General features: G+C 41.0%; 1 protein-coding gene across 8 annotated transcripts in view; it reads left to right on the top strand.

Annotated features, from left to right (window-relative positions):
* MID1 (midline 1) overlaps positions 1-11,668 on the top strand; it is a 363,233-nt gene that overhangs the window by 197,174 nt on the left and 154,391 nt on the right. The window contains exon 1 of one of the 8 annotated variants that reach the window (XM_061627095.1): positions 10,060-10,126. The exons of the other annotated variants lie outside the window; for them this stretch is intronic. The gene's annotated coding sequence lies outside the window, so the exon portion shown is untranslated. Of the gene's footprint in view, positions 1-10,059; positions 10,127-11,668 lie in introns of those variants that run through there. 8 annotated transcript variants of the gene reach the window in all.

Genomic DNA, 11,668 nt, shown 5'->3' with positions numbered 1-11,668 from the left:
CACAAGCAAAATTTCCCTATATGATCCATGTGATCTTACTGATCTATACAAGGACAGGTGACTTGGTCTTTTGGGTAACCTGCTCCCAAACTGTTCAAGGCTATATGAGTTACATGACCCAGTAGGCAATTGACAGCCAGTGCAGTTCCCTCAGCACAGATGTCATAAGAGCATGCCCAGGCATTCCACTTAAAAAGCTGACCACAGGGATCTGCACCAGCTGCAGCTTCTGGACCAGACTCAAGATAAGCCCCACATAGAATGCATTATAATAATCCAGTTGTGACTGCATGAACCAGAGTGGCCAAGATATTTATTTATTTATTTATTGCACTTGTATACCGCCCCATAGCCGAAGCTCTCTGGGTGGTTTACAGCAATCAAATTATGTCATAATAAATTTGTTAGGGTGAGATTTTATTTATATATTTATAGGTCAAGTTATGCCTGCCCACTTGCACAAAAGGAATTCTGCTAGCACAACAGGCCTTCCAGTTTCTCATCTCCACACTTCAGTCCAGTCCTGTGGAGCAGATGTTGGGGATATGCAAGGAGGAGGGAGAAGAGGACAGAAAGTCCCTGTTGTGCTAGTGGTAGAGATGTGAAGGCCCAGGGAACATTTTTTTTGGGGGGGGGAGATTTTTCACCCCAAAGCCTTCCCCAACCTCCAAAAAAACACTGGAAAATTTGAAACATGTTGGGCTATGACATGTGAAAGTGTATAGAAGCTTGTTTCAATCTGGGCAAACCTTCAGTTTTTGGAAGTCCATCCATGTAAATATGATAAATATGAAGAAGCAGATGAGACTGATTAAATTTCGTGTATTCATTGAGACTTGGTTTCTTCCCCCTCCTTTTTGCAGCTTTTTGTGGAAATGAGTGTTTTATGTCTGCTTGACACCGTGGAGGACTAGAGGAGACACAACAATTTCTAGAATGCAGAATAATTTTCAACCATGTTGATGGTTTCTCCTCTTTGTTTCTTGCCTGCCCCTCATAAACTGGCAAAAAAATTAAATTTATTGTCTGAATAAACTACTTTTATAAAACATAATTTAATGGGGAACCAAGTTATACATAATACATTTTATGTTCCTAAAGTAACAATGTGACTTTTGATCTGTAAAAGTGCTAAAAATATTATTGTATATTTTTCAATTTTCTTCAAAATTTCACATTTTTCTGGAAAAAAAAGATCAGAAGAAAACACCACTACCACCTTGGCTTCAAAATTTCCAGAAATTTTACATCTCTAGCTAGTGGACAGGACACCCACTCGTGGTATTCTGGATCTTGCCTTTAGTCTTTTAAGGTGCCACAGGGTGTGCTGAAAGAGACTAACAGGGCTACCTTCTGGAAATTATTACAGCATGGTGTACTATAAGGTAAATGTTTTGCTAGACAGAAGCACTGTTCTCTACTGATGACCATGAATTTCTCTCTATTTTTAGATCTTGATTATTTTCCTGTTTCTGTTGCTTCTATCATTTGTTTGACATTTTAGTATTCTATTGTATCTAATACGTACTTTTACACACTGTGGACATCTTCATTTTTAAACATCATATTAGTCAGTATGGAGCCAATTCAATGTCTGGTGAGCAAGAGTTCAAGTAGATGTAATGCTGGAGGATCCATGAACCAATCTCTTGCCGTTTTTAAAAGTTTCATAGCAACTACTGGGGATGGATCTAAACTGGGACTACAGTGTGGGGGGATGAACAAGTTTGATAGGTTTGATTCAATGCTTGATTTGTTAGTATGCTCATCTGGCAGTTGAGCTGTAAAAGAGGATTTGTAGTGTTGCTGAAGAATTCTTAATCAGCTCCCTTTTTAAACTATGCATATAATCAGAATCCCTTACAGTATTACCTTAAAAGTGTGAAGAGGAGAAGACGAGTTGTAAGAACCATGCAGTATGGACTGTCCATCTGTGGACAATTTTTATGCACATTTTTTTTCTATGCCATGGATTACTTTTCCTCAGCACAAGCAAATGATTGGTGGGCCTTTGTGATTCTGCAGTCCCTCTTTTCTTTTGACCTGCATAGGCAAAAAGAAGGCATTTTTTGTTTCCTGTGGTGTTCAATCTTGATTTCATCATACCTTCAACTAGGGAGTGGGTGTGAATGGTTCCTTTCTAGTTGATGTACTAGTCCTTATTATACAGCCACAAGAGTGGCTGTATACTATAGTCAGTGTGGGTTTTTCACATTCCTCAATGTTAAATTGAAAATACCCCCATGCTGTTCTGATGCTTCCCATAAGCTCATTTCAAAACAAAGCCTTGCAAAACTTATAGTTCTGAACACAGAAACGCTTGCTTAACAACCCTCTCAATTTTCATGGCGATACACAAAACAGTCAGAGGGAATAGAGAGTTCAAAGACTAAAAAGACAGCAAAAAAACCCCAGAGCCCTTTTGGACTTTTCTCTCTGAGTTCTCATAATCTGTTGAAATTCATTAAAGATCAGCCATATTCACAGAGTACATGTAATCCTAATACTGACCTTTCCCCATACTCTGACCTTCATCTTCTGCAGTTTAAAAGTTTTTAAAAAATGCCTGGGTGATTTTTAATTAATTTAATAAATTTTGGCTGGCAGCCTATGATAACGCAGGGCATGCTCAGTAAGAACCAACTGTCAGAATTCTAAAAGCCTCATAGCTGCTGGGCTTGCCTAATCAGGGGGCCACACCCACACCAGACTTTGATTTCACTTGAGACAGTCATGGCTTCCCTCAGAGAATCCTGGGAAGTGTAGTTTGTGAAGGGTGCTGAGAGGAGACTCCTGTTCCACTGAGAGCTCCAGCGGCCAGAGTGGTTTAACAGTCAGCCACTCTGATTGAAGATCTGTGAGGGGAACAGGGCATCTCCTAGCAACTCTCAGCACTCTTCACTAACTACACTTCCCAGGATTCTTTGAGAGAAGCCATGACTGTCCAAAGTGAAATAAAGGCGTGGTGTGGACGTGGCCAGGGAAAGCTTTGGCTTAAATTTGGGTGGTAGGCTACATGTGCCTGCTGTAGAATATAAAGGTGTGGGAAAGCCTGAAAAATAATGATACTGTTCACAATGTTTTGGAAAGGAAAGGGGCTTCCCTTCTGCACAGTGCTCACCCACCCAATCTCCTCCCTGTCCCTTCCCTGGGTCAGTGTTGGACTATGACCTGGGAGACCAGGGTTCAAATCCCCACACAGCCATGAAGCTGACTGGGTGACCTTGCTAACTTTCCTAGGTCATTCAGAGCCAGTGCATTTCTCCTTGGAATGTGAATTCCACTTATTAGAGAATGAAGTTCTGCTACTGTTTACACAATCACTTATCCTAGGACCTAGGTGAAAGAGATGTGAACCAAGAATGCCTGATCTTGCCATGGGCTGTTCATTCTCCATGATCTTCACTTCAACCTTTGCTTCTCACCTTGAAGATTTAAACAAACTGGAGGATCTGAGAAGACTATCCCAGGTTGTGTATGTTGTGCTGCACTTCCATTTGGGTCCTGGTTTCAATTCATTAAGGCCCAAACTAGTCTACTTTTACTAGAACAATTAATCAGATTAAAGCAATATTAATAGTTTTTTAAGCAGTGTCAGAGAAAGTGGCAATTAATGTAACTTTAATGCATATCAGAATGAGACCTGTTTCACTGAGAGTAAAAGAATTCAATTCATTGGGCTTTTGACCAAAAAAGCCAAAAGAAGCAGTTCAGCTAAGGAATTCCTGATAATTAAAATGGGTGAAAGTGGACTGTGTTTGTGTTTGGTCTTATTAAACCAATATGGTGATAAGGAGAATGCCAACAGTATACATTAATAAGAGGGGACACTAGTGCCTGCAGACACAATCTACATTGTGAAATTCTAACTGAAAAAATTGCTTCTTACGATAGATAGGTCAATGTGATTTGGCCTAGTTTTCCTTAGCTGGTTGGAAATTATGTCAGTATTACTTATGTAACTCCCTTGGATGAGCAATTTAACATCCTTTTTGCATTGCAGTATTCTCCTAATGCTTTATATGTTTATGTATTCTGTCGTATGATTCTGTCGTATGACATTGTGCAATCTGGATATAGGACAAGGAAAAGCCACTAGGCTTTGTTTTGAAATGTCCCTACTTTTGGTAAGGAGAACCATTAATTTATCTTAAAAAAGAATAATCATCTTTGCAATTCTAAACTCTCCCCTACATCCCCACATATAATCCTTATTAAGATTAAAGAATGAACAAGGCCATGGATGCATTAGGATGTGAATTGATTGTCCTACTGCTATAATGTTTCCCTTGCCTTATTACTATTTTTGACATTTAGGCTGGGTGTGAGAATAGTTATCTGCTTGAGTTTTCTCTCAAACTCCTGAATGTACTGAAACCACAGTCTTGTGGCACCATAAAGACTAACAAATTTTATTATCGCATAAGCTTTCATGCACTAGAGCCCACTTCATCATATGCAGTATACTGGAGTTTAACACAATTACTATATAACCAAATATAATTTTGTCTGTTAAATAGAAACAAAAGGGAAGAATTTTCACATGTTCTCTTTCTGTTACTACTGAAGCCAAGCCAGGTCTTTCTGTGCCTTTTCATATGTTGACTTTGAGCTTTAAACAGCAAAGCAAGGTTGCAGTACAATCCTATGGAGGTTTATTCTGCAGTAAGTTGCAATATATTCAATGTGATTTATTCCCAGGTAGGCATATAGCTATGTTCTACCTCCAGTGTCAGAGGCAGTATTCTGGGGAGAATACTGTTGCACTCAGGTGCTTCTTGTGGGCTTCTCATAGGCATCTCATTAGCCACTGTGAGAACAGGATGCTGAACTAGAGACATTTGGCCTGATTTGGCAGGCTCTTGTGTTCTTGTGAAGGCAACCTTAGATGACCTGACCTGGGATCCAAATTACCTAATGCTCCCATGTGTCTCCCAGGCACCCACCTGAATTTAGCAAACTGGGCATGTGAGGTGGAAGGAGGATAGCACCCACTGGCTATGCCCTACTCCCCAAACCAATGTCTTCTGGTCTCACCATTGATGGTGGTGCATTTGTTTCAGTGCAGAAAGGAGCAGAACAGCTGTAGATAGGCCCCCTTTCACACTAGAAATGACCAAAAGGCACATCCATGTTATGGGTATGGCTAACAAGTACACTCCATTTCTTCCCTCATTCATTCATTGAGCATGGAGATAGTACATTTCTTCATTTTCAGTGTTGCTCACGTACACAGAATTAACAGCAGAGACTGGGATATCTTTTGAGGCCTGTCAATGTGACATTTCCTTCTGGGTCAGCCAGACAGAGGAACAGGACAGAGAATTCTGTGGATGTAATGACATCTGCTGTACCCTGTGTACTGAGAAATAAAAGGCTAAATGAGTTGCCACATGTTTAAAAGAATTAGGTCAGGTTTGTTGATGGTTGTGACAAGGCACTTTTTTGGATGATCTTTCCAAGACTGAAAGAGAAGTGCAGTATACATAAAATCTGAACACTGGCTCTGCTATCTTGTATTGAACAAAATCTTGTTGAGAAAAAAACCAAAATGGCAATATCTACTAAGCCAACTTACAAATAGAATAACATTGAATGCATTGCAAATTATCCATGTGAGTTCAGATTTTAGGATGATCTTAAGATTCCAAGAGAGGCTGTGTACACATCATACATTTAAAGCATCCCACCCCAGACTGCTGGGAACTGTAGTTTACCTGTCAAAGAGCTACAATTCCCAGCACCTTAAACTGCAGTTCCTAGCATTCTTGAGGGGGAGACTTTAAATGTATGGTGTGTGTAGCCTCTAATTTGTATCAAGTTCAAACTACCTTAAAAGTTATATTTCCCCTAAACTATAATATTGCATTAAAATACTGTTTAAACCACAACGTTTTCCACTTGATTCAGGTGGTAAAATTAATGTTCTCTGTGTGTATGTGTTAAGGAAATTATACTGTGTCAACATATTGCTGCCCTGGGCTCCTACTGGGAGGAAGGTGGGATATAAATCTAATAAATAATAACAACACACACCAGAAATTTAATCAATCAGTCTTTCAATAGTTTTGTGTTGTTTTTATGGGGCCATAAGGTTGGTAGTTGCCTCAAATTAACAGGACAACTATATAACTAATATTTTTGTTGGCATTGGGTAAGTAGTTTAGGATTTCTTTCTTTTTTTTGCCAAGTTCTTCAGAATTAAGCAAAAGAAAGTTGTTCATGTTTATTTTGGCTGGTTTATAAGAGTAAACTCTCTTTGCTGATGACTTGAGAGGTTTCATATCAATAGCCAATTGCAGATTTAAAGTCTGACTCTTACTGGCCACACATTTTTCTGCTTGTCAACTCTTGTAAACAGATTATGGGCAAAAAAAATCACATTCAGTTAAAGTAGGTGAGTCAAAGATTTATTTCAAAATGTGGGCACTGTCTGGTGTGAGCTGAGTTTGAATTAATAGTTGTCCATATAAAGAACAGTGTCCAGCATCATCCTGAACATCATGACGAGTAATGGACACAAATGAGATTGTTTGCTCTGTATTCTGCTATTGTATGCTGTTACAGTTGCTAATTATCAGGGACTGAAAAATATGTTCAGCACACAATACCCATTCTGACTTCCGAGAGTTCTCCAGGCATTGCTCACACACTTTCAACTGTATCTGGACATTCTTGGGGACTAGAAACTTATTTTTTTTAAAGGGAAAATAAATCTGAGATGGTCAGGATGATGAATTCTGCGTTCAGTATCTTGTAACAAAGCTGCTTCATCCAACATTCCAAATCATGCTTCCGACAGGAGAAAAACATTATGATATTGCTTCAGGTTAAAGGGATTGAATTCCCACAACTGACACCTACAGATTTTCCAAGCAAATACTCCTCCATAAGCCAAGGCAGAATTTTTCAGTAACTTTTTAATAAAACTAAGATAAAGCAGTTTGTGTCTTACTCTTTTCTCTTTCCAGGAAAAGGCAAACCAAATGAAAGGAATGGGGTTGCAAATATGTATGTTATAGCCATGAAAGCTTTAAGAGGTCTGGGGAAAGGTGGGATTTTCCCATTAGGTCCAACACAGTTAATGATGGATACAAAAGAAAATCTACTATTTGAGTGACAACTGGACATTAAATGTTATGGTCCTATCAAGGCAGGCAAAAAACAAACAAACCTGGGCTGAGCAGCATCTTAAAACCAAAAATACCAATACTTTCTGCTTGTCATGAAGGATAGCCCCTTTCTCCAGATTGAGAAGGAAAAGCATCTTCATTGTGAAGCAGCTTCCTGCTAAGAAAAAAAATCCTCATCACTATCTACCGTCCCCTCCAGACTAGAAGTAGCGGCAGCAGCAACCATCGCTGCTGCCACCACAAGCCTTGCGCTGCGTGGCTTTCAAAAGCTCTCTTTCTCTGCTGCCCCCTGCATGGAACCACTGCCTATATAGCACAAGCAGCGGTTGCATGCTTGCTTGCTGAGAGAGCAAAGCCTTATGTGGACAAGTGCAGCAGCAGCTCCACACACTTCATTATTTTCCCCAACGTTGGCGGCCTTGGTTATACTGAGGATGGATGGTAGTAGAGGTTAAATTGCATGCACGAAGGGGGGGGGGGAGAACACACACACACACACACACTCACACACACACTCACACACACACTCACACTCACACTCACACTCACACTCACACTCACACTCACACTCACACTCACACTCTAAAGTGCTTTTGCTTCCTTAGTATCTTCTGTTGTAAACTTCCACAGGACAGTTAGCCCGGGAAAGGCTTGCCCTCCATCAGCAACAGCTATCATAAAGGGACCCTGCACTTCTGAATTTGCCACTACACTACTGCCCTTGTAGCTCTAAGATTTCTTTAACAATGAAGTTGCTTCAAAAAGTTTACAGACACAACTAATGCTCAGATTTGGTGTACTTATCAGAATTTTCAGAAGTGAGCATTGTTATATTTATAACAATAATCTGTAACATTTATAATTTTTTCTGTACCCCTAACAATCAGTCCCTCTTCCCAGGGAAATCTGGGAATTGGAGCTCTCTGAGGAGAACAGGGGTCTCTACTTAGCACCCTTACCAAACTACAGTTCACAGGATTATTGGAGGAAAGTCATGACTGCTTAAAGTAGAACGTTAATGCTTTATATGTAAAGTGCAAATGAGGTCCAAGTTATTATGCATATAGGGAGCATGTGTTCCATTATTGAAACAACTGCATTGGCTTCTGATTTGTTTCTGGACTCAATCTACAGTGCTGGTGATGACCTTTAAAGCCCTTTGTAACTTGGGACCAAGACATCTGAAGGACCATATTTTCCTGTAGGAACCTACATGACTATTGAGATATTTGTCAGAGGCCATTCTGTGTGTCACAGTGTCTCCCAAAATACACCTAGTTAGAACTGTTTCATTAGCTGTATCCAGACTCTGGAGATCCCCATCTCCATTACATTTCCTTTTTAATTGCTCTAATGACTTATCTCTAATGGTAAAACAGTCAAATCCTTTCCCTTTCCTCCACAGCTTTTGGACCATAAATGGTTGCCCTGTGGTTTTAATTTGCTTTAATGGCTTCTAATATTGAATTTAAAATTTCTGTAAACTACCCTGGAATCTAATGGTGAAAGGTGGGCAATAAATAGAAATAATAATAATACTTTAAAGTGGGTTAAATGATTTCTGATTATTGCTGTTTTTTTAAAAAAAAACAGCAAAAAGATTTTTTTGAGTTTTGTGGCTGCTTTTCTGTATTGATTGCTTTTGCTAATTTTTTTAAAGCTATTTTTAAAAACTTACATTAGCTGTGGCCTCATTTAGGAAAGGTGGGATATAAATGGTTTAAGTAAACAAAAAATATAGGTTACACCAGCTGAGAGAAACAGCTGGCTGGGCTGAGCCTTCATTTTCTTATTGCCCGCTGCAGTGTGGCACCAGGTAACGGAGGATAGGCTGAGAAGAGTTTGGCTGCAATCCAATACGTCTGCTTAGAAGTAAGCTCCATTGGTTCCAATGGGACTTACTCCCAGGTAAGCATGCACTGGATTGCAGCCTTAAGTAGAAAGTTGGGAAGAGCATTTCTGAGAAACAACATATGAGCCTTCACCTTTCTCTGACCTATTTTGTAGTTTGGAACGCTGACCTCCTTTTCACCTGCAGCTGCCCTCTTGCCCTCTAACAAGAATGGGTTCTTGTATCCATGACTGGAATCCTGTGGGCTGTTTTGCTAGCCTTTAGGGAAGCAGTACTTCAAGGGCTTTGCATAATACCAAAGTATTTGGTGGTCTACCTATGGTCTGAAGGAACATGATACAACTACATTGCTGAAGCTAAGCAGGTCTGAGGTCTGGTCAGCGTCTGAATTAGAGAACGCCTGGGATCCCCATTTACACCACCTTGAGCTCTACTGAAGAAAGGCAGGATAAACATGTAATCAATAAGATAAATTCCTTGTACTCAAGAGATGCCCTCTTGCACCAGGGCTGGGAGAATATTGTGTTGGCCTTTTGCTGGAGAGCAGCAGACTGTGCGTTTTGTTTAGCTTATAAAACTGTTACAATCAGTCAGTGTTAATTGAAAGTCTAAGCTGATCTATTTAAAATCCTCTCTAATGTTGGCTTCAGAGTAAACATGAAAGCAATTCAGCTGTCACATCACACCTGAAAGCAAGTGTCAAGAATGCCTGGTTTGAAAGGGTGTCAGCTAAAATGGTTCTGTGGCAAGGAATTGTGGGGGAAACATCTTGCCTGAATTAGAGCCTCTGAGAAGCCATCAGTTCTCACAGCTGAATCCAGTTAATTAAGCAGTAAGCAAGAACACCTGTTATCAGCAGAGACTGGTATGTCAAGGCCATAAGCCTGGGAAGGTTCCTGGGAAGGTTGGAGAGCGCGTGACCATTAGGCATGAAAGCTCCAGGCAGAAAGCCCTCTGATTGGCTAATTAATTGCTGGCTGTTGCTGGGCTTTTCCCCATAAGAATAGAACCAAGACCTTAGGGTATTGTTTCCCAATGTTCTTTGGTGCTAACTGATGTTGGGGTTCTATCTGCTATCCAGGCTATACATCTCTGGAGAGATGTGGAAACATGAAGTTACTCTGCTGGTTTACCATATTGTGTGAGTATAGATTAGGCTAGACAGCTTTGTTATTTTTATTTATGATTTGAACTCTCTCTTTATTTTACTTAACCCTTGGGAGTGCTTGGTTTAAGGAACTATTTTGCTGTTATACTTTTTGCTCTTATATTTTATTTTAATAAAGCTATCTCTTATTTACCAGTGTGTGTTAATTTCAGGGGGAAATTGGCTCTGAATCCAGTACCTTGGCCAATTAGCCACAGACCATTGTATAGTTGGGTATTTTGCCTTCAGACTCCAAGACAAGGAGTGCATTCTTGGCTCTTGTCTGTTGGAATCCTTGGCACGCCTATTTCTGGCATGTTGGGTTTTCCCTTGGTCCAGAGTGGGTGATGAGGTTTAAGGGATCGTGGCAGTCTACCTACCTTGCAGGGTTGGTGTTGGTATAATTCAGCCCTGGTAAGAGAGGCATGCGTTGTGCGTGGCTGGGATCAATTGCCCTGGGCTTGGGAGTTGATCCTGGTGGGAACTTGTGAGTTCTTGATAGCAAGTACATAGAAGCTGTCAGGAAAATTGGTTTATGTGGGATCCTAGCAATTAAAAGAATAATATTATGCGCTTGGGGAATTGGAACCTGCTGAAGGCCGCTCGGTTGATACCCTGGTGTTGGAGTGGAATGAAGGGATCACCAGGGCTCTGGACCGGGTGGCACCGAAACATCCTCTCCCCCTGAACAGAACTCAGTTAGCACCATGGTACACACCACGGTTGCGAAATCTGAGACAGGTGGTGAGACGACTAGAACGCCGGTGGCGGAAATCCCGTTCCGAAGATGTCCGGACACAGGTTAGAGCAGCAGTAACTGCCTACCAAGTGGCAATGAAGGCAGAAAAGAAGAGGTTCTTTGCTGCCTCTATTGCGTCAGCAGAGTGCTGTCCCAGGAGGTTGCTCCAAGTGGTCTGAAGCCTGGTTGGTCCAGTTGCTCAGGAACCCTTGGAACAGTCCAAGGCCTCCTGTGACAAATTAGCAAAGCACTTTGCTGACAAAATCTGACATTTATGGAGCTCGATCCCGTACGCCGTGGATGCAGTGAATGAATCAGAGTTGGCCAGTTGCAAGGCAGTCAAATGGGATCGATTTCAGCCTCTCCCTTCTGAGGATGTGGACAAGGTGCTCTCGACTGTGAAGCCTACCACCTGTCTAAATGATCCTTGTCCATCGTGGCTCCTCGTGAGCTGCAAAGAGAAACTGGGTGAGGGGATCAAGGCGGTGGTCAATGAATCCTTGAAGGAGGGTGTAATGCCATTAGCCCTCAAGGAGGCAATTGTAAAGCCCATCTTAAAGAAGTCTTCCTTGGATCCCCAGGTTTTGAATAACTTTCGCCCAATTTCGAATTTACCATTCTTGGGCAAGGTCATTGAGCGAGTGGTGGCTAATCAGTTGTCGACACACTTGGATGAAACGGATTATTTGGATCCATACCAATCGGGTTTCAGGACTGGACATGGAACTGAAACAGCCTTGATCGCTCTGGTTGATGATATGAGGAGGGCATTAGATAGGGGAGAATTCACCTTTCTT

This window comes from Rhineura floridana, chromosome 5 (assembly GCF_030035675.1).
Source record: "Rhineura floridana isolate rRhiFlo1 chromosome 5, rRhiFlo1.hap2, whole genome shotgun sequence".
Lineage (NCBI taxonomy): Eukaryota > Metazoa > Chordata > Lepidosauria > Squamata > Rhineuridae > Rhineura > Rhineura floridana.
The sequence above is the reverse complement of the archived record's forward strand: the minus strand, read 5'-3'. Positions and strand labels throughout refer to the sequence as shown.